Source organism: Bos taurus, chromosome 9 (assembly GCF_002263795.3).
Source record: "Bos taurus isolate L1 Dominette 01449 registration number 42190680 breed Hereford chromosome 9, ARS-UCD2.0, whole genome shotgun sequence".
Lineage (NCBI taxonomy): Eukaryota > Metazoa > Chordata > Mammalia > Artiodactyla > Bovidae > Bos > Bos taurus.
In genome coordinates this window covers 73,899,349-73,926,698 of record NC_037336.1, presented here as the reverse complement: position 1 = coordinate 73,926,698, position 27,350 = coordinate 73,899,349, and the positions used below count along the sequence as shown (strand labels likewise).

At 37.2% G+C, this 27,350-nt stretch overlaps 1 protein-coding gene across 4 annotated transcripts in view; it reads right to left on the bottom strand.

Annotated features, from left to right (window-relative positions):
• The window catches only part of PDE7B (phosphodiesterase 7B), a 380,722-nt gene that overhangs the window by 270,039 nt on the left and 83,333 nt on the right, over positions 1-27,350 (bottom strand). The window contains exon 1 of one of the 4 annotated variants that reach the window (XM_005210970.3): positions 1-27,350. This exon is cut by the window's left edge and continues 25,385 nt beyond it; it is cut by the window's right edge and continues 51,748 nt beyond it. The exons of the other annotated variants lie outside the window; for them this stretch is intronic. The gene's annotated coding sequence lies outside the window, so the exon portion shown is untranslated. 4 annotated transcript variants of the gene reach the window in all.

Sequence of the window (27,350 nt, the reverse complement as noted above, 5' to 3'; positions counted from 1 at the left end):
AAATAGGAAAAAAACAAGGTCTAAAAAGAAAAAGGAAATTGTGACGTTTTTCTATTAATATGTTTTAACCCAAGATTTCTAAAGTATTGTTTTAGCATTTATTTAATGATGAAATATTTTATACTTTTGTATCAAGTCTTTAAAATTCAGTGTGTATTTTACACTTATCAGTTCAGTTCAGTTCAGTCGCTCAGTCGTGTCCGATTCTTTGCGACCCCATGAATCGCAACATGCCAGGCCTCCCTGTCCATCACCAACTCCCAGAGTTCACTCAAACTTACGTCCGTCAAGTTGGTGATGCCATCCAGCCATCTCATCCTCTGTCATCCCCTTTTCCTCCTGCCCCCAATCCCTCCCAGCATCAGAGTCTTTTCCAATGAGTCAACTCTTCGCATGAGGTGGCCTAAGTACTGGAGTTTCAGCTTTAGCATCAGTCCTTCCAAAGAACACCTAGGCCTGATCTCCTTTAGACTTATAGCAAATCTCAATTCAGACCAGCAACACTGCAAGTGCTCAGCAGCCACATTCACTTCTAGATGCTTTTTGGTCTTAATTAGTATTTTCTAAAATCTTATTACAAGTTTCAGATACTCTTGAATCAACCTTTATATATATATATTTTTTAAAAAGTATAATGTAACTATTATCTAAAGACAAGAAATAACAGGTGTTGAAGATGTGTTGGTGGGAATGCAAATAGGTGCAGCTACCATGCAAAAGGAGGAGAGGCAAGATAGGGGTAGGGGATAAGAGACACAAGCTGTGTGTGTGTTTAGTCACAAAGTCGTGTCTGACTCTTTTGTGACCCCCATGGACTGTGGGCCCCCAGGCTCTTCTGTCCATAGTGTTTCCCAGGCAAGAATACTGGAGTGGGTTGCTATATCCTTCTCCAGAAGATCTTTCAACCCAGGGATCGAACCCATGTCTCCTGTTTAGCAGCTGGATTCTTTTCCATTGAACCACCTAAGAAGCCCCAAGAGGTACAAATGAGTATGTATAAAATAAATAAGACACAAGAATATATTGTACAACACAGAGACTTAGCTAATATTTTTTAACAACTTTAAATGGAGTGTACTTATAAAATATTGAATTACTGTGTTATACACCTGAAACTAATATAATATTGTAAATCAACTATACCTTAAAAAAATAATAATTTGTTTATTTATTTAGAAAAAAGTGAAGAAAAAGATAAAGTCCAGCACTTAGAAAATTTGTCTGGCATTTAGTAAATGTTTAATTAATTTTGCTTATTGAATGAATATATGCATTTAAAAATTATTTAGATGTATCTAAGATTTTTGCACTTACATGTTTCAAGAGCTTTCCCTCTTATCATTGTTAAAGAAATTTCACCCTTTGGATAGACTTTAATATCTTCATTTCTTTATAAATGAACAATTAAGTTGTTTCCAGTTTTTTAAATAATAAAGAGCTCTGTGATGAATGTAGTTTCACATAAATGTCTTGTGATTTGTTCAACACACTTTTCTAGAATTGGCATTATGGGATCAAATAATATTATAATTAAAAAAAATTTAATATTTACTGTCAAAGAAATTTCCAGAAAGTGTATTCTGGAAATTGAATCAGAACTGAATGAGGATGCTTGTGCACGTTTGGAGCATTAACTGCTATGTATAGTAAAAAACTGTCAATTTGAAAAGCAAAAATTTATTATTGTTGTCTTAATTGGATTTCTTTGATTACTAATGAAGTTTAATGTATGCTCCTATCCATCACTTCTCTGAATTTCTTTCACTGTGTGTTTCTACTGCATGATTAGATTCATATCAAATCTTCAATTATTAAGGATATTAATTTGCTGTCATATTTTACAAGCATTTTATCAAGTTTGCCACTTGTGTTTTAATTTTATAGAATTTCTACATATAACTTCTACATTTTTATATTGTCAAATTTGACATTTGGTCTCTCTTTCATGACTTTTATATCTAGAAACTCCTTCCCTATTCTAAAACCATTTCATATGTACAAAAATACTTTCTTCTACTTTATATGGTTTTTAATATGTACCATCAGCTACTACTTTTCTTGGTGTTCTGCTTGAGGTTAGTATAATTTATACTTTTTTCTAAATAGTCAGTTTTTCTTATACCATTTATTGAATGATCCACCACTTTGTCATTACTTGTGAAGCTTTGCTTACCACATATTATGTTATTTCACATATAATAGAGTCAGCCTCAGTTTTACATACCTTTAAATTTTCTACCATGTATGACATTATACAAATATCTCTGGGCTTCCTAGGTGGTGTTAGTGCTAAAGAACCTGCCTGCCAATGCAGGAGACATAAGAAATGGGTTTGTTTCTTATATGATATTATACATGTTATAATGCCATTCTCCCAAATCATTCCACCCTCTACACCCGTGGATTCATGTTGATGTATAGCAAAACCAATACAATATTATAAAGTAATTAGCTTTCAATTAAAATACATAAATTTAAATAAATTAAAAAAAAACAAATGGGTTCGATCCCTGGATTGCTGGATTGGGAAGATCCCCTGGAGGAGGGCATTGCAACTCACTCCAGTATTCTTGCCTGGAGAATCCCATGGACAGAGGAGCCTGGCGGGCTACGGTCCATATTGTCACAAAGAGTTGGACATGACTGAAGTGACCTAATACACACACACACACACACACACACACATACACACACACAGGTATCTCCACACATTTCATAGATTAATTTTGATTATTTGATTTCATTTTTTATACAGTAGTATTTTATCTGTGCAGCTCCTCCCAAACAGGTCACACATTTTCCTGGTGTCTGTTGTGCCTAGTGTAGAGTTTGGCACACAGCAAGCACTGAACATATGGTTGTGGAATTGCATGAACTTCTTTCATGAGAAATGTTCTATTCTGTGCAACAAAAGAAGGACTGCAAAGCGGGTTACACAGCCTGTGTTGGCTACATTAGTTTCTTTTCCTTCTTTCTTTTTCAAATAAACACTAATAAAACAGGATTGATATCTCTTGAAAGTTCTAGCAAAGCAAAGGAGATTTTCCAGAAGGTGGTTGCATCCCTTCATTAAAAGCATCTGTGTCACAGCCACTGGCAGAAACCCAAACAACCTGAAGTGGCTGGCTCTGGGAAATCGCAGCGAAAGAACCCGGCCAAGTTCTGAGATGGAACAACATGTAAAATCACACTTCATCTTAATTTGATGACCAAGAGGAAAGATCTTTCTGTCTCATCAAATGTTATAAAACAAGGTGATTTATGATGTCCTTGTGAGCCTAGTAGGTAACAAAAGCAATATATAATAATGCTATTTTGTACACTTGGCATAAGACTCTGATTGTTATGATATCTTGTAATTAATTTTTCTACTTTAATTTTCTCTATCTATATGATCAGTTTCATATTTGGAATTTTATAATAGATAACCCATTTTCAGTAAAACTTTCCTAAAGCATAAGAAGTCTTCTGGGGATATCATCTTAGTGAATATTCACAGTAATGAAGTTGTATATCTCAAAAGATGAATATGCCATATGCTTCTCCAATATGATAAATAATTACTAAGAGTCAATTCTAGATGGTCTGTTTAGTGGGGTGGTAGAGAGAATAGAAAATCATAGATGAACTCTTGACTGATTTTTTTTTTTTTTTGGAATAGTTCCCATGCTTACATATGAAGAAGAGAGTGACTTATCCCCTTGGGAATTCATAGCACATCAAACCAAATTAGGAAGCCAGGCAGCTGTGACCTGCTTTTGTAAGGGCCAAGAAAGCTATAGAGTTTCACTATCAAACCTTGCAGCTCAAAATGATTCCCTGGTTCCCATGCCATTTGGGACGTAGGAGCACCTCACGAACTCAGAAAACACCCTGGACTTGTATTTTTTCTTACGTTATCCAGAGTTGTATATGAGGAAATAAAGACTTTGATGTGAGAGGTCTTGAGAATGACAGTCTGTAGAAGAGGAAATGAAAATAAGAATTAGAATGAACAATGTTAGCCAGTAAGAACTTGGATTCAAGCTTTATCCTATACGGTGAAAAAACTGACCTTGTATGGTGACAATAACCCTCATGAACTGAGCTCTAATGCTAATGTTTGTTTCATGGATGTTGAACTGTAGGAGGCAGAAGTCAATCAACTGGCTGTTCTGCCGAGTCTGACTCAGTATATTTTATTTTTCATTATTTTGGGGATGCTTTTGGGAAGGATAGGAGAGGGAATGAATATTAAAATTAGAGGTTGGGATAAGAATATAGGGGGGAGTCGAAGCTTTTTTTTTTTTTATAGTAGGAGGGGATATGGAGAACAGGTTATAAAGAGACTCTAGCTTTTGTTATTTGGGGTTTGAAAATATTCTTCCAAATTCTGAAGCCCTCACAAACTACAAATAAGTATGGCTTTTGGAACCTAGTTAACATTCTCTGAAGGCACTGAATAAAATTGTGAGTTATATTCTATTCACTTTTATTGGCATATCAGCCTTGTTTCTCGAAGAAAATGAAAATCCTTTCCTGCAATCAATTCCTTATGTAGTTTTCCTAAAAAAAAAAAAAAACCAAACAAACAGAGTATTTCGTATGCATTCTTTTGTGAAAAATTTATAAGGGAATGTATCATAAGGCAAACAGCTTAATAAGCAAGGAATTTTCCTGTGCTTATTTCCGTAAAAACTCTAGTATTATTTTTATTCCTAGTTTGGTGACAAGCAATATGTTCTCTTGGCTTTTGTTCAGGGGTAAAGCTTGCAAAACCGCCTGTTGGTTTCTTTCATTGCTATTGTTGCCGCTGGATGAGCTTTCACCACCACTGTATCACCCCATCAACCCCCTGAATACACCCATTCATCTAAGAAAAGCGTTAATTCCAAGATAACCTTTGCCATCTGGACTCTACCACAGAGTGTTACGACGGAGACTGAAACAAGAGACAAGTGGTGGTGAGTTAGAAATAGCTTATTTTCCAAGGAACTCCATTTCCTTACTTATGTTGCACTCGAAGAGACGTGAAACCAGACCAAAAGATTGTCCCCAGCATGCCCTGATTTTAATAGGTGGTCCCCCCAGGCGCCTGATCACTCCCAAGCTCTTTCTGTCTTACTCTCTGTTGCTCTTTATACAAAGCTTTAAAATGAATTAGGAACTCTGCTGGTTCCTCCCAAGAGAAAAAGAATCCACCAGCAGCAACTACCAGCACCACATTGTTTACCAGAACATAAAGTTCGGTAGAAATCCCACAGTGACGTCATCCCCCAGCACTTGCTGATGAAGCTGGAGATGTTTCCAAGACATTTTCAACTGGATTGGGCACTCTTTGGCAGGAAATGGTCAACCAGCTCTCACATCAAAGGCCTTTCCTTTGCTAGGTTGTGTTTAGCTCATAAAAGAAGTGGAAAGTAACCTAAATCATAGACTCAGTCTAAATTGGTACTGAAAGGATTCCAAAAGAACTTCATGTGCTGGGATTAATTTTCTATGGGTTGATTAGTTAACTATAATTACTGATATTTAGGTGAATCTCCTTTTGAAAAATTGTTAAACTAGGACAGTCATGCTATGGGAATATAAAAATGCTTAAGGAGACTAATACATGGATAACACACAAAAATAGTCCTGGAGAGAGACTAGTTTTGCTGGAGGTCAAGCCACAAATGGTTTGGAAGGAAATCATCCATATTGATAGAGCGCATCATGTGCAGCTGGGAGCTGAAAACTAGGATCAAAGAAATAACTTTTCAAAAGATTAAACATTTAGAAACATTTATTTAGAAGGAAAAAGTTACCTGGAGAGGAAGTAACATGGTTTATGCCACCCAAGGTACTACACTTTTACTTGTTTTTTTTTTTTTTAATCTATTATGGTAAAGGCTGCTATATTCTAATTGTAAACAGTGCTATAGGGGACTAACCAGATACAGAGATATAGCCACTTTTCTATTAGCAGAAATACATTAAGGCTTCCTGAGTGACTCAGTGGTAAAGAATCTGCCTACCAATGCAAGGGACACAGGTTTGATCCCTGGTCTGGGAAGATCCTGCAGCCATCGGGCAACTAAGCCCATGTGCCACAACTACTGAAGTCCAAGAATTTCAAGCCTGTGCTTTGCAACAAGAGAAGCCACCACAATGAAAAGCCCACGCACCTCAGCTAGACTGTGGCGGCGGCTCACCAACAAAGAGCCTGCGTAGCAATGAAGACCCACACAGCCTAAATAAATACATAAAATTACATATTAAAAAATACATCATAATCTTGATCTCTCTTCTATCAAGGAAATTGTTGGTTGATACTAAACATATCCTTTTGAAATTATTATTTAATTTAAATAGATGACCAAGCTAAATTTAGCGAAGACTCATTACCAACATGAAAAATGTTTGAATATTTTAATGCTACTTAGGGAAACTGAGACAGAAATACAGCCTTTAAGAGTTAGAAGACCTATAGCTAAGTTTGGTTTTCTTATAAAATAAGGATAACTATTTACTTGAAAAATCTATTTTAATGACAAACTAACTTTAAAGATCTTCGTAAATGATAATAATGATGATGATGACTGAGTGCTTGCAATATGCCAGGCACTACTGTCACCTGAACTAGTTCCTTTAATTTTTACAACTCTCTTGTAAAAGAAGTACTAGCCTAATAACCATTTAACATATTAAGCGAGTCAGTTCAGTTCAGTTGCTCAGTCGTGTCCGACTCCTTGCAACCCCGTGAATCGCAGCACGCCAGGCCTCTCTGTCCATCACCAACTCCCGGAGTTCACTCAGACTCACGTCCATCGAGTCAGTGATGCCATCCAGCCATCTCATCCTCTGTCATCCCCTTCTCCTCTTGCCCCCAATCCCTCCCAGCATCAGAGTCTCTTCCAATGAGTCAACTCTTTGCATGAGGTGGCCAAAGTATTGGAGTTTCAGCTTTAGTATCATTCCTTCCAAAGAAATCCCAGGGCTGATCTCCTTCAGAATGGACCGGTTGGATCTCCTTGCAGTCCAAGGGACTCTCAAGAGTCTTCTCCAACACCACAGTTCAAAAGCATCAATTCTTTGGTGCTCAGCCTTCTTCACAGTCCAACTCTCACATCCATACATGACCACAGGAAAAACCATAGCCTTGACTAGACGGACCTTTGTTGGCAAAGTAATGTCTCTGCTTTTGAATATGCTATCTAGGTTGGTCATAACTTTCCTTCCAAGGAGTAAGCGTCTTTTAATTTCATGGCTGCAGTCACCATCTGCAGTGATTTTGGAGCCCAGAAAAAGAAAGTCTGACACTGTTTCCACTGTTTCCCCATCTATTTGCCATGAAGTGATGGGACCAGATGCCATGATCTTCGTTTTCTGAATGTTGAGCTTCAAGCCAACTTTTTCACTCTCCTCTTTCATCAAAAGGCTTTTTAGTTCCTCTTCACTTTCTGTCATAAAGATGATGTCATCTGCATATGTGAGGTTATTGATATTTCTCCTGGCAATCTTGATTCCAGCTTGTGTTTCTTCCAGTCCAGCATTTCTCATGATGTACTCTGCATATAGGTTAAATAAGCAGGGTGACAATATACGTACTCCTTGATGTACTCCTTTTCCTATTTGGAACCAATCTGTTGTTCCATGTCCAGTTCTAATTGTTGCTTCCTGACCTGCATACAGATTTCTCAAGAGGCAGGTCAGGTGGTCTGGTATTCCCATCTCTTTCAGAATTTCCCACAGTTTATTGTGATCCACACAGTCAAAGGCTTTGGCATAGTCAATAAAGCAGAAATAGATGTTTTTCTGGAACTCTTGCTTTTCGATGATCCAGCGGATGTTGGCAATTTGATCTCTGGTTCCTCTGCCTTTTTTAAAACCAGCTTGAACATTGGGAAGTTCACGGTTCACGTATTGCTGAAGCCTGGCTTGGAGAATTTTGAATCAAGGAAAGGTTAAATAGTTTGCTCAAGGTTGTTTAGCTATTAAGTGGAAGAGTTTAAATTTAAACTTGGGACTTTGGTTTCCAGAGCTACTTCCCACTGTAAAGTGCATAAAGACCACCTATGTGGTAAACACAAGTACCCTACTGGGGCTTAAACAATCACAGTGGGGAAGTACTATTGTCATGTTGAGAAAAGAATAAGTCTATGAGTGGCTGCAGGGAGTGATAAAGCTGTTCACAGCATGGACAAGATTACTTAAGTGTCTAATTTACATAATATTTAATAACATTTTATTAGATGTTTGTGTCTTAGCCTTTTTTCTCTTAGCAAGATTCAGGAAGTCATAAATAGCCAAAGTTACAGATATAACATCTGGAAGACTGGATCCTTAGCTGAGCCTCCTAAAAGGTTCCTTGTTAGGAGAAAAGGAACAAAATATTCATTATCTGCTGCCCTTCATTTTCAATTGAAATTAACCTATGAGACTTTCAAAACAAGGAGGCTTGCAGTAGCACAAGTGGAAAGATTGGCTTGGATTGCTATCCTCTCATATTATAGCCAGAGGAGTTTTTTTTTTTTTTTTCCCTTTCCTTTTTATTTTGAGAAGACATTTGTGATTCTTTCCATAAGCTGAACACAGATTTATCCTGGAGAATGACTCCCACATGCCATTGACCTGAGAAAGTGATATGATATCTTGATGCTTTCATATTTCCCACTATGAGGAATAATAATTTGGGGAGTGTTTTAAATTAGTACACAATGCAATTATCTTGAAAAAGTCACCATAAGACCATAGAGGAAATAAACAGAGCACCAAATAATCCCCATGTTAAGACATAGCAGCAGATTTACAGTGATAATCCGGGAACGTTTCATTCATTATAAAATGTTAGATGCCATATTTCAAACAAGATAGGACTCTGTACTTTCTGCCCAAGCAGAAACAGAATGCCTTAAAAGCCACAGATATTGTATTTCTATCTTAAACAAACACCTTTGTAGCATCACACACAAGAACTGTCTATGATAAAAAAGTAAATTTGCTTCAAATAAAATTGACATTTTAAATATTTTTCAAATTTCCTTTGTAAAATACATTCTAACATAGAATAGCATCCTACAGGAATATAAACTTTCGCAAGACATATGTTACCATTACGAATACTTTCACTCTGCTTTATAGCTGCACATATATAAGTAGCAGGAAAGAAACAAAACTGGAATTCTGGTTTCAGAGATGACACCAAATGTGAAAGATAAAGAAAACATCTGAAGCCTAAGGCTTAATATACTTTTCTTTCATATTCACAAAAACTGTGATAGGTAGCTTCCCTTCCCAGCCACAATGAAGACACTGGTAGTGATGAACTCATCTGGCTGCAACAATGGAAAGATGGCAAAATATTTGAAGCAATTGCTCTTAGATATTGGAAGACACTAAGCACAGAATCCTGGTCTCTGAGAGGGAGGAATCTCTTGATGAGAGCTCCCTGATTATCCCACATCTCTGCACACACACAGGGAAGTGAAGCCAAAGCAGCACACAGTGGTCTTGCCAAGCTAAGGAGGAAGATACTCTTTGGGGCTGATGGAATGGCTATAATTTTGAAGGATGCTCCTCAACAGAAGAGAACTGGAACCTGCATAAAGAAGAAACAACAGAAATCTGCAGGAAGATCCCTTTAAGACTTCTGATAAATACTAACATATTCATGCCTTAGAACTTCCGCAGTGGCTCAGCAGTACAGAATCCTCCTGCAATGCAAGAGATGTAGGAAATGTGGGTTCGATCCTTGGGCTGGGAAGATTCCCTGGTGGAGAACACGGCAACCTACTCCAGTATTCTTGCTGGAGAATCCCATGCACAGAGGAGTCTACTGGGCTACAGTCCACAGGGTCACCAAGAATTGGACATGACTGAAGCAACTGAGCATGCATTCATGCTTAGGGCAAGATCTGTGAGGTATAGCAGAGTGGAGCTAGTAGGAGCTGGGCCTGGAATGAGGACAACAGGGGGAAACAGGGCTGGGAGTTGTAGGAGTTCTGACCAGCCAGAGTAGACACTGAGCTCTGGGCTTGCCGTTGAGATATGAAAATCACCACGCTTCAGGATTAAGGCCATTCTTATCCTAGAGTAACGGGTACACAAAACTTGCTCTTACAAATCTTAATGACAAGCCTTGAAAGAATCAATTGCTTTATAAGTACCTTTAACTTCCTACAGAACAAAATTCAATATTTATTAAAGGAAGACAACAAAATTCAGATTCTCAGCAAGATAGAATTCACAAAATCTAGCACACCAAACACACACACACACACACACACACACACACACACACATCAAATGTGCAAAGGATTAGAAAAATTTAACTTGAACTAGAAAAAAGGTTGATAGAGGCAGATCTGAAATAACAAAAGGTGTTGGAATAGCAGACAAGCTAATACTCCAAAACACCTCTTTTGTATACTTAAGTCCTACTCAACCTTGAAGGCTCTGGCCTTGGAAACAATAGTTTTATTTACTTAAATGAACAGTAAGTTTTTTAAGGCAGGAGCCATAATTGCCTCTAGCAGAGAAGCCAATCTGTTTCTAGCACAAGTCATTAAGAATACAGTAGAAGAGCTTACCAAGTTAAAAAAAAAAAAAAAAAGAATAAAATATCTATTATCAAAGGAGTCAAAGGAAAAAGATCAATATAATGACTAAGTAGATGACAAATTTCAGTAGAAAATTGGAACTGAAAAAGACAACCAAATGAAGCTTTTAGAACTGAAATTTCCAATATCCTAAATTAAAAACTTACTTGGTGGAGTTTGGCAATAGATTTGACATGGCAAAAGAAAAAATTATGTGACAATGAAAACTGGAAAATAAAAACTATACAAAATTGACACACACAAAGAAAAAACATTTAAATATTCCCTGCAGACTTCTGTAAAAATTTACAAGTTAATTCTGAAACATAAGTGAAAATGTGAAGGATCTAGAATAGCCAAAAAACTCTTAAAAAAGAACAATTTGGGGGGATTATTCAAGTTTTGTTATAAACCTTCAAAAATCACGATAATGTACTATTACCATATCAAAAACACACACAAAATAATTTTATGTCTCAGACCTAGTGTAAAAGTGAAGACTACAAAGTTTTCAGAAGAAAACATAGAATATCTTTGCAACCTTGGGGTAGGCAAAGATTTCTTACACAGGATATTGAAAAGAATGACTATTAAAATATTTTTAATAAATTAACTTCATCTAATGAAAACATTTGCTCACCAAACATGTATTTGTATTTTATAAAATATATTCATTAATGTGTATTATAAATTATATTAATATATTATAAAGATATACAAGTAATATATATTTACTTGTGTTTTATTATGCTTCTTCCAAGCCACACACAGAGAGAAACAAGGAATTGTATGCAAAAATATGTGAAAAAAAACACTACAGATTAGTCAATTCATTAGCGTTCAGCAATAAACAGATAATCCAGTAAAAAAGAAAAAATACTTGAGCAGACACTTCATCAAGGGAAAACTACAAATGAACAATAGTACATGATTACTCATCAGTGAAATTCAGTACCACAGTGAAGTATCACCACACACCCATTAGAAGGCTAAACTTAAAAAAAACACAGCAAAAAGCTGAAAAAAATCTGACAAGGATGTGGAACAACTGAAACTCATACTTTGTGGGTAGAAATGCAAAGTGGGAAAGCCACTTTGGAAAACAGCTTGGCAAGTTCTTCTAAAGGTAAACATATACCTACTATCTGACTGAGCAATTCCACTCCTAGCTCTTTATTCAAGAGAAATAAAAATATGTTTTCACAAAACTGCTTGAACAAAAATATCTGCAGGAGTTTTAGTCATAGTAGACAAAACCTGGGAACAACTAAAATGTTAACCAACAAGAGAATGGATAAACAAATTGAGGATTTTCTGAACAAAGGAACGTTACTCAGAAATTAAAGGAAATGCCCATTGCAACTTGGATGACCTTCCAAACATATCAGGCTAGGTGAAAGAAGCTGACCATAAATAAAGTATAGTTTGCATAATTCCATACATATGAAGTTCTACTACAGAAAAGTAATCTACAGTGAAAAAAACCCCACAACAGTGGTTTATGTGGTGGAAGGAGATTGATAGTACAAAGGTAGAAGGGTAAAAGGCAATTCCTAGCTAATTGGCTTTTGTCTATACCTTGATCTAGTGTGGGTTACATAAAGAGAGTACATTTGTCAACTCATCTATCATGTAATGACATTGTACTATATACAAATTATGCCCTCCAAAGAGATCTATTAGTGACATTTCCAAGGAAATGCAAATTAAATTCACTATATTTCCACAGTGAAATACACCTACTAGACACACCTACAAGAATGTTTAAAATTAAGGAGACAGATAATGCCAAGTACTGGCAAGAAAGTAGAACATCTGGAATTCGCACATATTGCTGATGGGAATGCAAAGTGTTATAGTGACTTTGGCAAATGGTTTGGCAGTTTTCTTATAAAGGTAAACATACACTAACCCTATGACCATTCCTAGGTATTTATTCAAGAGTAGTGAAAACACATCCATGCCATGACCTGTTCACTGCAGCTTTACTATAACAGACAAAACCCCAAATGTGCATCACTGGGGAATGGATAATTAAATTTTTGTATAGCCATACATTGGAATAATAATTAGCAGTAAAAAGAAGTAAATGCTGAGAGGGTCAACTGGGATGAATCTTAAAACCATCATACAGAGTGAAAGAAACCAGTCTAAAAGGCTACCTGCTGCTTGATTCCATGTCTCAGAAAGACAGATTGAAAGAGACAGAAAGCAGATTCCTGGTACCAGGGGCTCGAGAGTGATGAATGGAGTTGACAGCAAGGGAGCAGGGGACATTTTTTGGTATGATGAAAATATATATTTTTCTTGTGTCCAGTATACAGTTGTATACAGTTTTCAAACTCAACTTAAAAGAGTAAATGTTAGTGGATTTGGTTATATCTCAATAAAGAGGCAAGTAATTTGAATATTCAATGTAAGATTTTTACTTCTGAAGTGGTGACTATATCCGTATACTGCTTAGGGTCAGCAACTGTGAAGACTTAGGTAGGAGGGAAAAAAAGTGACAGGGCTTAAGCCGTAGGTCATAAGAGAATCAAATAAATCTCATGGCCTCAGTTTTGGGCCAGTAAAATCTCTGGTTAACACCATATTCCACTCAAGTCTACATTACGGAAAAGTTTTCTGTCAATCACTGTGCCAGTGATGAGTGGGTTACAGAGTAAAGAAAGTGACACAATCACTGTCACCCAGGAATTTATAATTTTAAGAAACTGACAAGCTTATCATTCACATAATGAGAATAGGATCATGAATAAGCTTACATGTCTCTTTTCATGCCTTAAATGGTGCCTAGAAGCTCTGTTCTGTGTAAATAAGGCATATTCTTCCAAGGAGCATTTTTTTTTATGCAAACTGTATCAGAAAGGATAACAAAAAGTAGGGTTTTACTAAAGCAAGCCTATTGCTTATAATTTGAAAAACAAGTTGTATGGCAGCTCTTCCTGGTACACATCAAATGAGAAAGGGCAATTTTTTGATACCTTCAAAGAACTCTTTTTGAATCAGAACACCTGATTCAAAGGTAGGACAGGCAACAGCAGGATTTCAGTAAGAGAGGTTATTTCAAATGGAGACTGTCAGGATAAAAGTAAGGAGGAATGTTTCATTCAGTAAAGAGTGGCTGCAGTAGAAGCTGGGTGCTGAAGATGAAATCTATGAATTCCAGTTAAGCTGTGCTTTCATACTAATGACAGAACAATAAATGAATGAGGCAGAAGGCCCAGTGGGGCCTGTGGTCCTGAGCAAGTGTATGAGATGGCAGCTGGGCAACGGGCAGTTGGTGTTGTGACTAGCAGTGCTGGCTCTGCTCGAAGATGGCCTGAGTTTGAATCCAGTTTGAATCCAGGTTCTTACCAGCTGTGTGACTTTGGGTAAGTTACCAATGACCTGGTGTGAATCTTGCTCAGTAGTGCCCAACTCTTCGTGACCCCATGGACTGTAGCCTATCAGGCTCCTCAGTTCATGGGATTTTTTCAGGCAAGAATACTGCAGTGGGTTGCCATTTCCTCCTCCAGGGGATCTTACTGACCCAGGGATCACACCTGCGTCTCCTGCACTATTGGGCAGATTCTTTACCTGCTGAGTCAACTCAATTTCTTTGTCCAGGTTATTTGGAGAGAAGAATTAACTAAACATGAGCTTGTTTTGCAAATTTAAAATTTAATTATGTGAGGTCCTAATTATCTTGGCACATCAAAAGTATTCAATAAATAGTTGTAATTATTATTAATGCAAAGAGAATGGGATCAAGAGTCAGAAGACATAGGTTCAAGTGTAGGCTGATAGGCTCCCCTGGTTTGCCTGAGACATTTCCTTCTTCTAGCACCAAAACTCTGGTGCCCCAGGAAACCCCAGTCCTGGCCCTGCTCTGGGCGAGTTGGACCAGTGATATCTCAAGTTCTAGATCCACCACTGACTGACTATGATCTTGTCCATATTTCTTAAATTTGGATCTTATCTGTAAAATGGAAATGATAAAAGCAGATTTATACAATGATGAAAATATACCTGAGAAGATATCTTTGTAATCTAAAAGATATTTTAAAATATTAATTGTTGTTATCTTCTTCTAAAGACCCCCAAATTATTTTTCTCTTTCAGCTTTTGCTCAATTTATTTTTCTTATCCAGAATGCCCTTTGACTTTCCCTCTGTTTTCCACTGATGACCTCTTTTGTCTGTTCTCTCAATTTTTTCTTTCAGTTTTGCTCTTTTTCTAATTCTGCAATTTATGTCTAATAGAATATTTAGAAACACTAGGTAGGAGATTCTTCCCAATAATGTCAAACTCTTTTCTATCAGCTCTCTACTTAGACTGGTCCTAGTTTGAGATGCACAGAAACTTGTGTGAGTGTGTGTGGTAGAAAGTAGGGGCTCAGTTGAGAACATATAAGCATTTTACATCATTCACTTTTAAAAGTTTCTTCTAGTTTGAAATTCTATAGCGCAAATACTCTGACTTCTTTTTAAAAATATTTCCACATATGCTTTTAGCCCACAAATCCAAAGGGTCATTAAATATAAATACATGCAAACCACAAATACGAGATGCATGAAATTTTAAAATTTCTAGTAGCCAAGTATTTCTAGTAGTTAAAAAAATGATCACTCCAACATAGAACTCATATAAAATTATTCATGAAATGTTTTCCTTTTTTAAATCCCAGTTCTTGGTATGTATGACCTATGGTGGACAAGACCATCCAGTTGGAGAAAAATTCACCACTAAAATCAAGCACATGCTGGGCTTGCTTATACTTTTCCCCTGAACAGCTGTGGGTATGGAGATTTAACAGGCCACCTAGAATTTTCCTGCCACAGTTAATTACTCAGAGGGACAGCTTATGACTTAATTAGAGCTCTCCAATCTTCTTGCAAATAAAGACTGTGTTTAATGAGATGTTCACTGCAATTACTGAATCCTTTTTCACAATCAAATGTTTTTGCTTTTTCCTTTTATTCTAATGTTTTAAATATTTTTCGTCCAGTGTAAAGATTTATATATACTGGCCTGGTAGAGCTTTGTGCTATCAACTATATAATTACTAGTATGTAACTATATGCTAACTTATTAGTTAATAACTTATTTTTTAACTCTTGCTTATTTATGCTTCTGATACAAGAATGTAGGTTAATTATACAGAGGAATACTCTGATATGTTTTAAAAGTATGGGATCATTCTTAGAGAAATTTTCTTTAGATCGTGAAGTAATATTCTTGGCGGTGTAGAAGTCATGTAATGAAATAAAGTTTAAAAATACAGTCAGTGAGTATTCGGATGTATCCATAGGCTGTACCTATGTTCCTAAAGCAGTGACTGTGACCCTGGTTTGTAGAGAAGTGGGACTCATGGGTATCAAGACTGTGCCAATGTCATCTCAGCACAAGACACTGGCAGATGTGAAGTTGGATGCCTGCTAGGTGTTGTAGTGAGTCTTCTTTGGGATTTATGCTTCACACCCTCCCTGGTGTGAAGTCATATGTAGTCACACTTTTGACTGAATATTGTGCGTCAGGCTCAGACATCCTTCCTAAATTTCAAGCTGTATTTCTAATGGCAATATTAAGCCTTCTCACCTGTTCCCATAGACACCTCAAAAGCAATACACCAATCAGGGATCTGGGTTGCAAGCAACAGAAACATGCTCTGGCTTATGTCAGCAGTTAAGGGTGTTAAGAGGGATACTTGGTAGCTTCTGCTATATATAAGCAGGATGAAGGGCTAGATGTGCTCTACTCATCCTAGACCCACTCCTGTGATCACATCTGCTTGTTTGTTGAGGATCCCAGTGGTGCAGCTGCAGACTTTTAGATGCTGACTCTTCCATTCTTATCCCTACCAGCCCTGGGCTCCGCATCTTACCTTACCACTGGTCCCTGTTGCCCAGATATCTCATTTTCCATAGCAACTGCAGAGAGCAGTTAAAAATTATACAGACAACATTAAAAAAAATATAAAGATGGAAAAATAACATGTATTATTGTGAAATATCATACACAGAGAAGACGGTATAAATACTTATGTACAATTTAAAGAATGTTAATAGAGGACTCAGTTACCCTCCATAAGCACAGGAAGAGAACATTACAGCACCACATCTTTGATATTCCTTCTGTTTTTTCTCCACACTCACATCCCCCCTCCATCTATCCAGAGGAAACATCCATGATGAAAGTAGTATTATCATTAACTTCCTTTTTCTTCTTCACTAGACCCATCCATATAGATATTCCTCAAACAACCTGTTATTTCATGTTGTTTGGTCTTGAACTTTAATAGAAATAGTTTGGATACTTCTGCTTCCTTCTTCCAAACTTATATATTTCTAAGCTTTCTCCATGGATGTAGCTGTATTCTTTTCATTTTTACTGTGGTATGGTACTCTAATGTGTGAACATACTACAATAGGTTTATCTTTTCTGCTGTTGATAAGACACTTGGGTTGCTTCCATTTTTTTTTAAACTATTAGCAATGATAGTCTTATGAACATTTACCCACATATGTGTAATAGTTTCTCCAGGTAAATACATAGGAGTAAAATAGCTGGGTTGTAAAATAGATATGATTTATAATTTTCTAAGGAAATTGAACTAATTCATATTCCAATGAGCAGTAGATGAGCCTTTTTGTTTCTCTGTAATACTTGAAATTGTTGGATTTTTAAATTTTTGCCAATTTGGTAAGTGTAAAATAATATCTCCTACAAAATTAACTTTGCATTTCCTGACTTCTGGTGCAGTGGAGCATCTTTTCAAATGTTTGTGGGCTGTTTTCTATTTTCTCTGCTGTGACATGTCTTTTTGATCTTTTGCCCATGTTTCCTCTATGGGGGAATTAGTTCTTTTTCATATTGAGTCTTTCTAAGAAAGTTATGACCAACCTAGATAGCATATTCAAAAGCAGAGACATTACTTTGCCAACAAAGGTCCGTCTAGTCAAGGCTATGGTTTTTCCAGTAGTCACGTATGGATGTGAAAGTTGGACTCTGAAGAAAGCTGAGTGCCGAAGAATTGATGCTTTTGAACTGTGGTGTTAGAGAAGACTCTTGAGAGTCCCTTGGACTGCAAGGAAATCCAACCAGTCCATTCTGAAGGCGATCAGTCCTGGGTGTTCTTTGGAAGAAATGATACTAAAGCTGAAACTCCAGTACTTTGGCCACCTCATGCGAAGAGTTGACTCATTGGAAAAGACTCCGATGCTGGGAGGGATTGAGGGCAGGAGGAGAAGGGGACGACAGAGGATGAGATGGCTGGATGGCATCACCAACTCGATGGACTTGAGTTTGAGTGAACTCTGGAAGTTGGTGATGGATAGGGAGGCCTGGTGTGCTGCAATTCATGGGGTCACAAAGAGTCGGACACGACTGAGCAACTGAACTGAACTGAACTGAAGAACATGATATATATCTTTTTATTAAGGTTATAGTTAAAACCTTCCGAAACTATTTATTCAATAAATTTCATCATTTTCTCTTTAAAATCTTGTATACGTTTTGTAGTATTGTTAAGCGCTTTATACTTTTCCATTAAATTATAAATGTAAATTAAATTAAAATTACATTGTCTGCTTTTTTCCATGTGTATAGAAATGGAATTGATTTTGTATATTCAATTTTTAGTAGCATATTGTGAATATTCTCTTATTAATTATAGTAGTTCAGGAATTCCAGACTGAGCATGGTAGAGTAGCTTTTATTGGACAAAACTTCCTTTTCTGATAGTAACTAGATCAGCTTGGTTGACTGAAAGCACTATACAACAATAAAAACAAGTGGAAAATGGAATGATAATTATCCTTGAAAGAAGGGGGGCTCCATATTTCTTTGGGGTGCCAAGGAAGAAGTGTGGAAAAGCAGCACAATTTTACTGGCTTAAGGAAACAAGTGGTCAGAGTTCAGGGCTGCAAGAAGAAATAAAAATACTAATAGAACTCCAAAAGAGAAAAAACCATATGGAAGAAACCCTAAAATCTGTGTACAAATTCCTCTTAAGTTGTTGGCTGACTCTTAAATTGTGTGTGAACAGGAAGGGTCTTCAAGAATTCTAGGGAAGCAGCACAAAGCCAAAGGCAGGAGTTAAATCAGAACTCGCAGAGATTTCCTGGTGTGAGAAGTTCACCAAGTATGGGGCTACATCAGTTATTTTCCTCTTGACTTACCAAGTCATTCTTCTCTTACCAAGCTTTTTCTGAGCTGGCAAGAGAAAGTGGGATAGGCAATTAAGAATCATTTTAACTGGTTCAGTTGGGTTACCCTATCAACTGTAATGAGGAAGTTAAAAATGCACGTGGGCTCAAGAGACATCTCATTAACCACATTGGCAAAATGACGCCCTGAGAAAAGCCTAGAGGATTAAAAAGAAAGCCTCATTAAAATCCAAGTCAAAATAACAAATGTAAATATTCACATCATTGAAAATATTTGTGTGATTACATTTTGTGAGGACACTGTGTAAGTATGTTCATACTGTTTTTTCCAGTATAGCTTACAGAAAAAATGATACATATTCCAAAATTTAAAATCCAACAAAAACTAGCAAAATAGGAAAGACATTTGGAACTTCTTCCTCATGGAAGGTTTTACATATAAGGTCAATTCTCAGCAGAGGAGACTGGGTTGGCAGGAGCTGTGAGTTTTGGTGGGGGGTGGGGGAGTGTAGCACGCTGAATGTTTAGAGCACTGAGACCCAGATTGACCAAGTGTTGGCCAAATATCAAGCAACATGACAAGAGCAGAGCTTGGCACTTCTCCAACACTGTAACACTGTAACCATAAGCAGACCCATGGGTACAATTTTCGATTACTGTTTTGTAAAGAATTTTATATTGAGATTTCTTAAAAATAAAATTTAAGATACCTTGAAAAAAATACTGATTTTTTTCTCTTGGCATTATATGTGAGAAGTTCTCTAAAATGCTCTTTGTTAAAAGCTTTTAGTGCCCCATCACAGGACAAGACTGAAATGTCCTCTGAGTCGCCACCAGGGCCCTGTTCTGCTGGGCCCCTTATCATGTCATTCTGAGCACACGAACTGAATCGTCTATTTCCAAGCATCCAGAAAGGGAGGACTGCACTCTTGAAATAGCAGCACTCAATTGAGAAAACAGAGCTGAAGAATTCTGAATGTATAGGATTCCTGTTTATAATGTGAACAAAGAGGAGGAGGAGAATTACAGGGCTGCAGAAGTACAGAGAAGGAGCTTTGCTTTCTGTCCTTGTTCTGCCGCTCCTCCAACAATCCAGCAAAATGATGTCTGCTAACACTGCTCCACAAAGTGACCAGCGTGCATTCCAGCTGCTCGCCACACAATCAGTCCTTTCTGTGCACAAAAAGGCCTGAGATTCATGCTGGCTTTTGCACAGTGCATTGCGCGTCATGTTGGCCCACTCCCCACGCCCTTGCACCCACACAGGGAAAGAAGGAGAAACATGGTAAGACTGCTCTCACTGATGGTTACAAAGGCCTTCAGACCCCCGTTTGTCTGACCACGTGCAATTTCAACTTTGGTGATATTTGCATATTTGCAATATTTTTTATAAAACAATGATAATCCAAAAATAAATAAGAGAGGATAATGAATTCTCTGAAAGAGAAGTCCATGTAATGCTTATCCTGAAAAGAAAGTATTGAATGTTTTTAAGTTTTTTTGTGTGTGTCAGTCACTCAGTCATGTCCGACTCTTTGCAACACTATGGACTGTAGCCTGCCAGTCTCCTCTGTCCATGGAATTCTCCAGGCAAGAATACTGGAGTGGGTTGCCATTCCCTTCTCCAGGGGATCTTCTTGACCCAAGGATCGAACTCAGGTCTCCTGCATTGCAGGCAGATTCTTTACTTTCTGAGCCACTAAGTTTAAAGATTTTGGAATCTGGTTGGTCTTTCTCTTTTCTCACATTCCTTCTGCTCATACTTATCAACTATTTTTTTTTACATATATGCATTAATTGGTCATAGCTGAATCAGGGGTATTATATGTATGTATGTGTATATATATACATACGTACATACATGTGTGCATGTATCACATTATTTGTTATAGAATTAGTCAGTTTAAAAGAATAGAATTCTTTAACCAGAAAAATAAATCCAAATATAATTACTAAATGGGACATTCTACTTCGGAAAATCTCTCATATTTGTTAGGGGCACTTTGGTCAGATTTTCATTTTAGTTCTTCTATTATTTTTTTTTTTGGCCATGCCTTTCGGCATGCAGGATCTTAGGTCCCTGACCAGGGACTGAACCTGTACACCCTGTATTGGAAGCACAGAGTCTTAACCACTGGACAGCCAGGGAAGTCCCATTTTAGTTCTTCCACTTTAAATCAATTTTTGTACTTGCTACATTAACATTACAATGTGATCAGGACAGGCTACATAATTTGCAGATGACACAGCAAAATGAAAATGCAAAGCCCCTTGTTCATTAAGGGGCTTCAAGGATTAAGGATTTCAAGATCCTACAACAGACTGTTAAACCAAGTAAGGACCCTTCTGAGCACTAAACCCTTCTGAGTGTTGAACCATGTATGGGGCCTATGCAACTACACAGGCCCAGTGCCCATAATTCAGCCCTGAATGGGACTTGCAGGAAGCTGAAAGCTCTAGAACCCAGATTTACAAAGGATAAATAAACTTTGCATCCATAGAAGGTAGATGAACTCTGTGAGGTTAATGAACGGTGTTGTGTGATATGTAGCATTACCCGTGCAGGATGACTGGGCAGCTGATCTCCACTATTGGGTGGATACAGACCTGTTCGGAGATCTCTGTATATCCCAGGAGGGACTGAGAAGTTAAAAACTGCATTCAAGTGGTATTGATGCTGTGATTAAAAGTAATACTATGTTTCTACACAGGTCAAAAGTATTTTACATCATAACATTTGATGTAATATTACAATACACCTAATATACTGTTGGAAGACTCTGACATGATTGGGAAGACTGTTTTTAAGACTATTTTGGGTGAAACATGTTTAGAAATGTTATTTCTTATTGGAATGTCCATTCAAACATGGGGAAAATATCGACAAAAGTGACTTGGCGTCTATAAGCATTTCTGGGTTTTTAAGAACTTGTGGTGGCCCAGAAGGTGACGAAATCTGCAAGTGCACAAGCAGTGTGGGCTATGTGTTAGGGAGAAAGGTTCTCTTGGAGATCCTCACTCTCAAGATGTGTATTCCAGCCTCAGCAACAAGCAAACTGCTGTCCCCAGGCTAAGAGATGGTATCCAGGGTCTCGGGAACATTTGTTTCCATTTCCAGGTGGAGATATTTACTTATACTAACTCACCACAAGATCAGGTGCTAGCTCTACTTTGCAACAATTTGGTCTTTGGCAAAGCAAAAGTTCTGGCCTTAAATGTCTTGAAAAAGTCCAGTTTAAACATACAATTTCTTGCCCATTCCCTGTGGTATTTAAATATAAATAAGACATTTGGTGTGATGCGAACCAACTCTGAAAGGAGGACAATTTAAACCCAAACTGCCTTTTATTCAGTTGGTAATATTTTTGAGGAAAAGTGTTCTATTCAAATAAAGAGGGGAAAAATAGACTAAATTTATACCATATTTTTATTATTTTGAAAAACTTTAAGTACTTACATACTTTTCATATATTTTACCTTTTAATATTTACAGATTGGTTCTTCTAGGATATCACATACTGGATGCCGATTTTAATTTCTGCACAGACTCATGGAAAACTGCAATTTCACTCAAAATTTCTATTAATTCATCTAAAAATATCAGAGCTTATATATAAAACATTAAATTCATTCACAATTGCTTTAAAAAAGGAATTAGATGTTTTGATGCTATTTAGATCAAATGTGCTGTGCTTAATCACTCAGTCATGTCGGACTCTGCAACCCCATGGACTGTAGCCCACCAGGCTCCTTTGTCCATGGGGATTCTCCAGGCAAGCATACTGGAGTGGGTTGCCATGCCCTCCTCCAGGGGATCTTCCCAACCCAGGGATAGAACCCAGGTCTCCCGCACTACAGGTGGATTTTTTACTTTCTGGGCCACAAAGGAAGCCCCTTAGATCAAATGTATACTATTAATCAAAATTATGTGAAAATTTATCCATGGACCACTTTGGACCTAGACTTGTCTGCAATCTTCTCAACACTGGGCCATGCAGACTACAGTGGAGTATAATGATAGACGTTCTCAAGTACAGAAATTCCTTTTGGTGCCATCACCTCTAAAAAATTTCTAAGACCTTTCCAAATATTGGGGCACGTGTGCATGCCTCCTGCTCTAGCCAAGACAGTAAACTGTATTTTGTTTATTCATGCTCATTGAGGCGGTGGGCTTCCCAGATGGTGATAGTGGTAAAGAACCTGTCTGCCAATACAGGAGACACGATTCAATCCCTGTGTCAGGGAAATCCCTTGGAGAAGGAAATGGCCATCCACTCCAGTGTACTTTGGGAAATCCCATGGACAGAGGAGCCTGGTGAGCTGCAGTCCTCAGGGTTGCAGAGAGTCGGACACAACTGAAGCAACCACGCATGAAGGTAGTGTGTATAGAGAAGAAAGTGCAGGTGGAGGAAACAGACTGGCTTGGATTAAAATCCAAACCTTTATCAGCTGTGTGATCTCTGGCACATGACAATATCCCTAAAACTCAGTTTCTTTGTCAATCAAATGTCACTGATACAGCTTTGCTCATTCAGATTTTATATAAATCAAGAGATGTGGGTTGTCTAGCACAGGGTCTGGGCCAGTGCAGGTACAAACAAAATCTGAATTCCCTTCCATATCTATTCATTTTGTTTCTATGTCTCTATTCCATATTACCTGCTTTTGCTGCTAAGTCGCGTCAGTTGTGTCCAACTCTGTGCGACCCCATAGACGGCAGCCCACCAGTCCCTGGGATTCTCCAGGCAAGAACACTGGAGTGGGTTCCACATCACCTAGTAAACTGACTATTCTCAGAGTCTAGAATGGTCAGGTACCATTAAATGCTTTTTGAATGGAAGAGTAAACAGATTATTGTCTGGATAGCACAGTGGTTAGATTTTGAAGCCAGATTTGGAATCCGAATGCCACTTGTTCAGCTGTGTGACTTTGGGCAAATTACCTAACTTCTCAGATCCTCAGTTTCTTAATCAGGAAATCTAAAATCAGGAAAATAACAACAGCCTCGCAGGGTTACTGTGAAAATTGAGCCATGCTATATCTATCACATATAAAAGCTATATGACTGTTAACTATTCTTCTTCTTATACAGTCATACTGTATTATATAGAATGCAATTACCAGGTCTATTTGACTTTATTATGTGAAGCAGAGCTGAGGACAAAATACAAATTCTATTTTCTCGCCAGGAAAATCCTTTAAAATATTTTTAAGAGCTAAGCTAAGACATAAACCCAAGATGTGTAATAAAATCAATAGCAGGATGGGAGATCAAATCTCAGATTAAAATTAGGATAATAAGCTATGTTTTTCCAGTTGTCCATCTAATGATTGTTTATCAGCCATCTTTATTGAAATTAGAAGGAGGCTATGGCAAAAGGAGTACTACTTAAATAGTGTTTGAGAATCTCAAAAACCCTGTATTTCACATAACTAAGTCCTGTTCTACTTGTGTAAAAAGGAGATCTTGCTTTATTTTCCACATTATGTCTACTGCTGAGTCAGGGCACAAAGAAGAACAAATTGTGTAATTTGAGTTGAGAGAAATCATTTTTGCAGTTGTTCTTTAAAAAGGAAAAAAAAAAAACAAAACCCTCACATAATGAGCCAAAACTTGCCTAGAGATCTGTGTGCTCTGCTTCCATTGACGTCACTTGGAGGTTGTGTGGGCAGAAATTGGCTGACTTCCTCCAGCGTGTCTTTTGAAAACTGAACATATTGAAAAAAAATGCACCCTTTTAATCTCAAACTAGAGTGGGGAGAGGAGCATCGCAGGCAATTTTCCTGTTTACATCTAAACAAACACCTATAAAGCTCTGAGAGACACATTCACAGAATAAACCGTCTCCGTGTCCAGTAAAGGACACAGTGTGTTTTCTGAAAAGAGAATTGAGGGTGTTACAGCTGAAGCATCTTAAGAGATGACTTTGTTCAATTTCTCCATTTTTCAGATATGGAAACCGAAACTCAGAAAGATTCAGAAATATTCTGAATGTCAGGCAGAGTCCAAGGAAGAATAAGAACCCAGACATTCTGCTTTCTAGTTCCTTGCATAGTTTGGGACTACTGGGCATACGTAATCTGTTTCTCCATACTTATCTCTCATTATATAAACCTAGGCACTGAAATGACTGTCCTTGGAAACTAGGGGCTTTGTGTACTACAAAAGTTATCAGTTGCTGACATACAACTAATGGAACATGGTGAGTATGAACTGAAGAGATTGTGGAGACAACTGGAGGCTGCTGGTTACAGCTGCTTCCTGGAGATGTTGCTGGAGATCAGCGTGGCGCTTGAGCTTTTCACCTAGGCCCTTCTCAGTTCCACGTGTCCTACTTCCCAAAGCTCAGAAAGGCTACCTCAAAGGGACAAGAAGAAGGGAGTAAACCCAACTTCAGCTCAGCTCCGCACCCCCTTTTAGGCTTATTCTCCCAAAGTTATGATCACTAATCAGTTGTGCATTCGTTGAAAAATATTTATCAAACACCCACTATGAACCAGGCTATGAACTTCCAGTAACCGTGAACATATTCAAAGTTTAGAGAATCACGTAATGAAAATGTATAATTACTATTTCTCCCACCAAAGATCCCCTATTAACCACAGTCAATTTCAACAATCTTTATCTCACATACATAATAAGAGAATATATCAATTTATTTTTCTCCTGAGTATAGATTACTACGTATTATTTAACTAGCCTTGTAAATTTAAATCCATAGGCAGAACACACTGCTGCTTAGTTTCATTCTGCTTCTTCCTAAAGAGAAGCATCTGTCATTGGCAATAGGTCACCTCCTCTGTGGCCCTCTGGTTGAAGACCCTAGCGGGGATTGCCACTTTAGTTTCTTTGATAAATGTCTGTGATGGTCAAGTTCATAGCAGTCCTAAAGGGGTGGTTCAATGTCTTATTCTCCTCACTCCAGCCACTCGTGCTGCATACACTGTGATATCCAAAAATCTTTGGAAAAAAGGTTTGATAAGGCTTTACAAGTTCCTAGGGCATTCAGAGTCATGGTGCCAAAGAGCCAGATGTTGAGAATAGAAGATACTGTATCAACCTAACAGAAGTAATCCAATTGAATATTACCTAGACACTAGAAATGGAGCTAAGAGGATCTCTCACTGATCATCAACACTGAAATAACTCTGAGAAAGTCCAAGGTCGATCAAATATTCTATCAATTGGAAATTTTGAGTATGGAAAGCTATTTTATAAGTGCAGATTTTTTTAAAAAAATCATAGACTAAGGAAATTATCTACAGATACATAGAAAAAATAATTACTGTTATAGCTGAGAAAAAATATTTAAGATTTGAATTCCTAAAACAGGCAGCAAGTAGATATACCTTCCATGAAATAAGAGCAGAAAGACATGAGGATACAGAAAAGCAAAAAAAAAAATCAAGATCAAAACCAAAGACAGCAAACTGAATTAAAGATAATTGTGTGAAATAGAGGAGAACTGAAGGAAAACTGTAAGTGCAATAGAAATGTCTGAATTCTCACTGGGAAGAAAAAAGATCCAAATTAATACTGTAGAAAATGGAATCAGAGATAGGATAAACAGGAACTGAGAAGGTAGTTAATAAAAAGTGTTGAAAGTAATGATGGTAAATATAATAGATATGGAGGACAATATAATAAAAAATCAATCCAAAGTTGTTCTTAAGAGAACAGCTGATGCTCCTAAAGAAGAAATAAAATGGAGTAATGAAGACCCAGTTAAAGAAATATTTTTGTGTGTGTGCTAGAAAGATTTATATACTCAGATTGAACATACTCACTATGCCCTAAGAAGTTAAAATAAAAACATAAAAGAGAGACGGGTTCATGCTAACAAACAACCTGGCTGAGGTTTTCATTTATTAGAAGATAAAGAAAATGTTTTGTATAAAGAACAGGAGACAAGAGGGAAAAATTAGTAACAAAGAAACGATCAGATTAGCTTTGGATTACTTGCAGACAACATCAAATTCTTGAAGTCAAATAGAAAACAGCTAGAATTGGAAGTTTAAAAGGGTTTTAACAAAGATTTGTACAGAACATTAAATTCCAGAAATCATGTAAGGAAATAACCAAGAGTTTTGAGATGAAATGACTGTTAATGAAGAACCACAGACCCAGATAGTTGTCATCGATGGACAAATATGAAAACGATGGAAGGACTTTGTGGTATGTGCAATGGTTTGGAGAATCTACTGTCCATAGACATTTCTTTAAAAGTTTGCAAAAGGCTTTTATTGCAAGTGAAAAAGGGAGGAATCAAAGACAGCTATAAGCAAAATTGAGTCCCAAAACAAATAGTTATATCCTTGGTCTTATTTCATGAGAATATTCTTCTTTCATAAATAAGAATCACTGTTCATAACACAGAAAGAGCTTTTAGAAATCAATACAAAAATATAAATATGTTAGTAGAAAATAGGTAAAGGATATAAACAGGCAATATGGACAAAATACAATTTTAATAAGCCATTTTAGAATATGTTAAGTCATACCAGTATATCAAGAACATACAAGCAAAACTAATAAAAGAAAAACTATTAAATTTATTAGTTTTAACTTAATTGCATGGTAGATTTACATAAGATGCTGGCAAGGGTTCAGGGAAAATGAGATTCTTATTTACTGAATTGC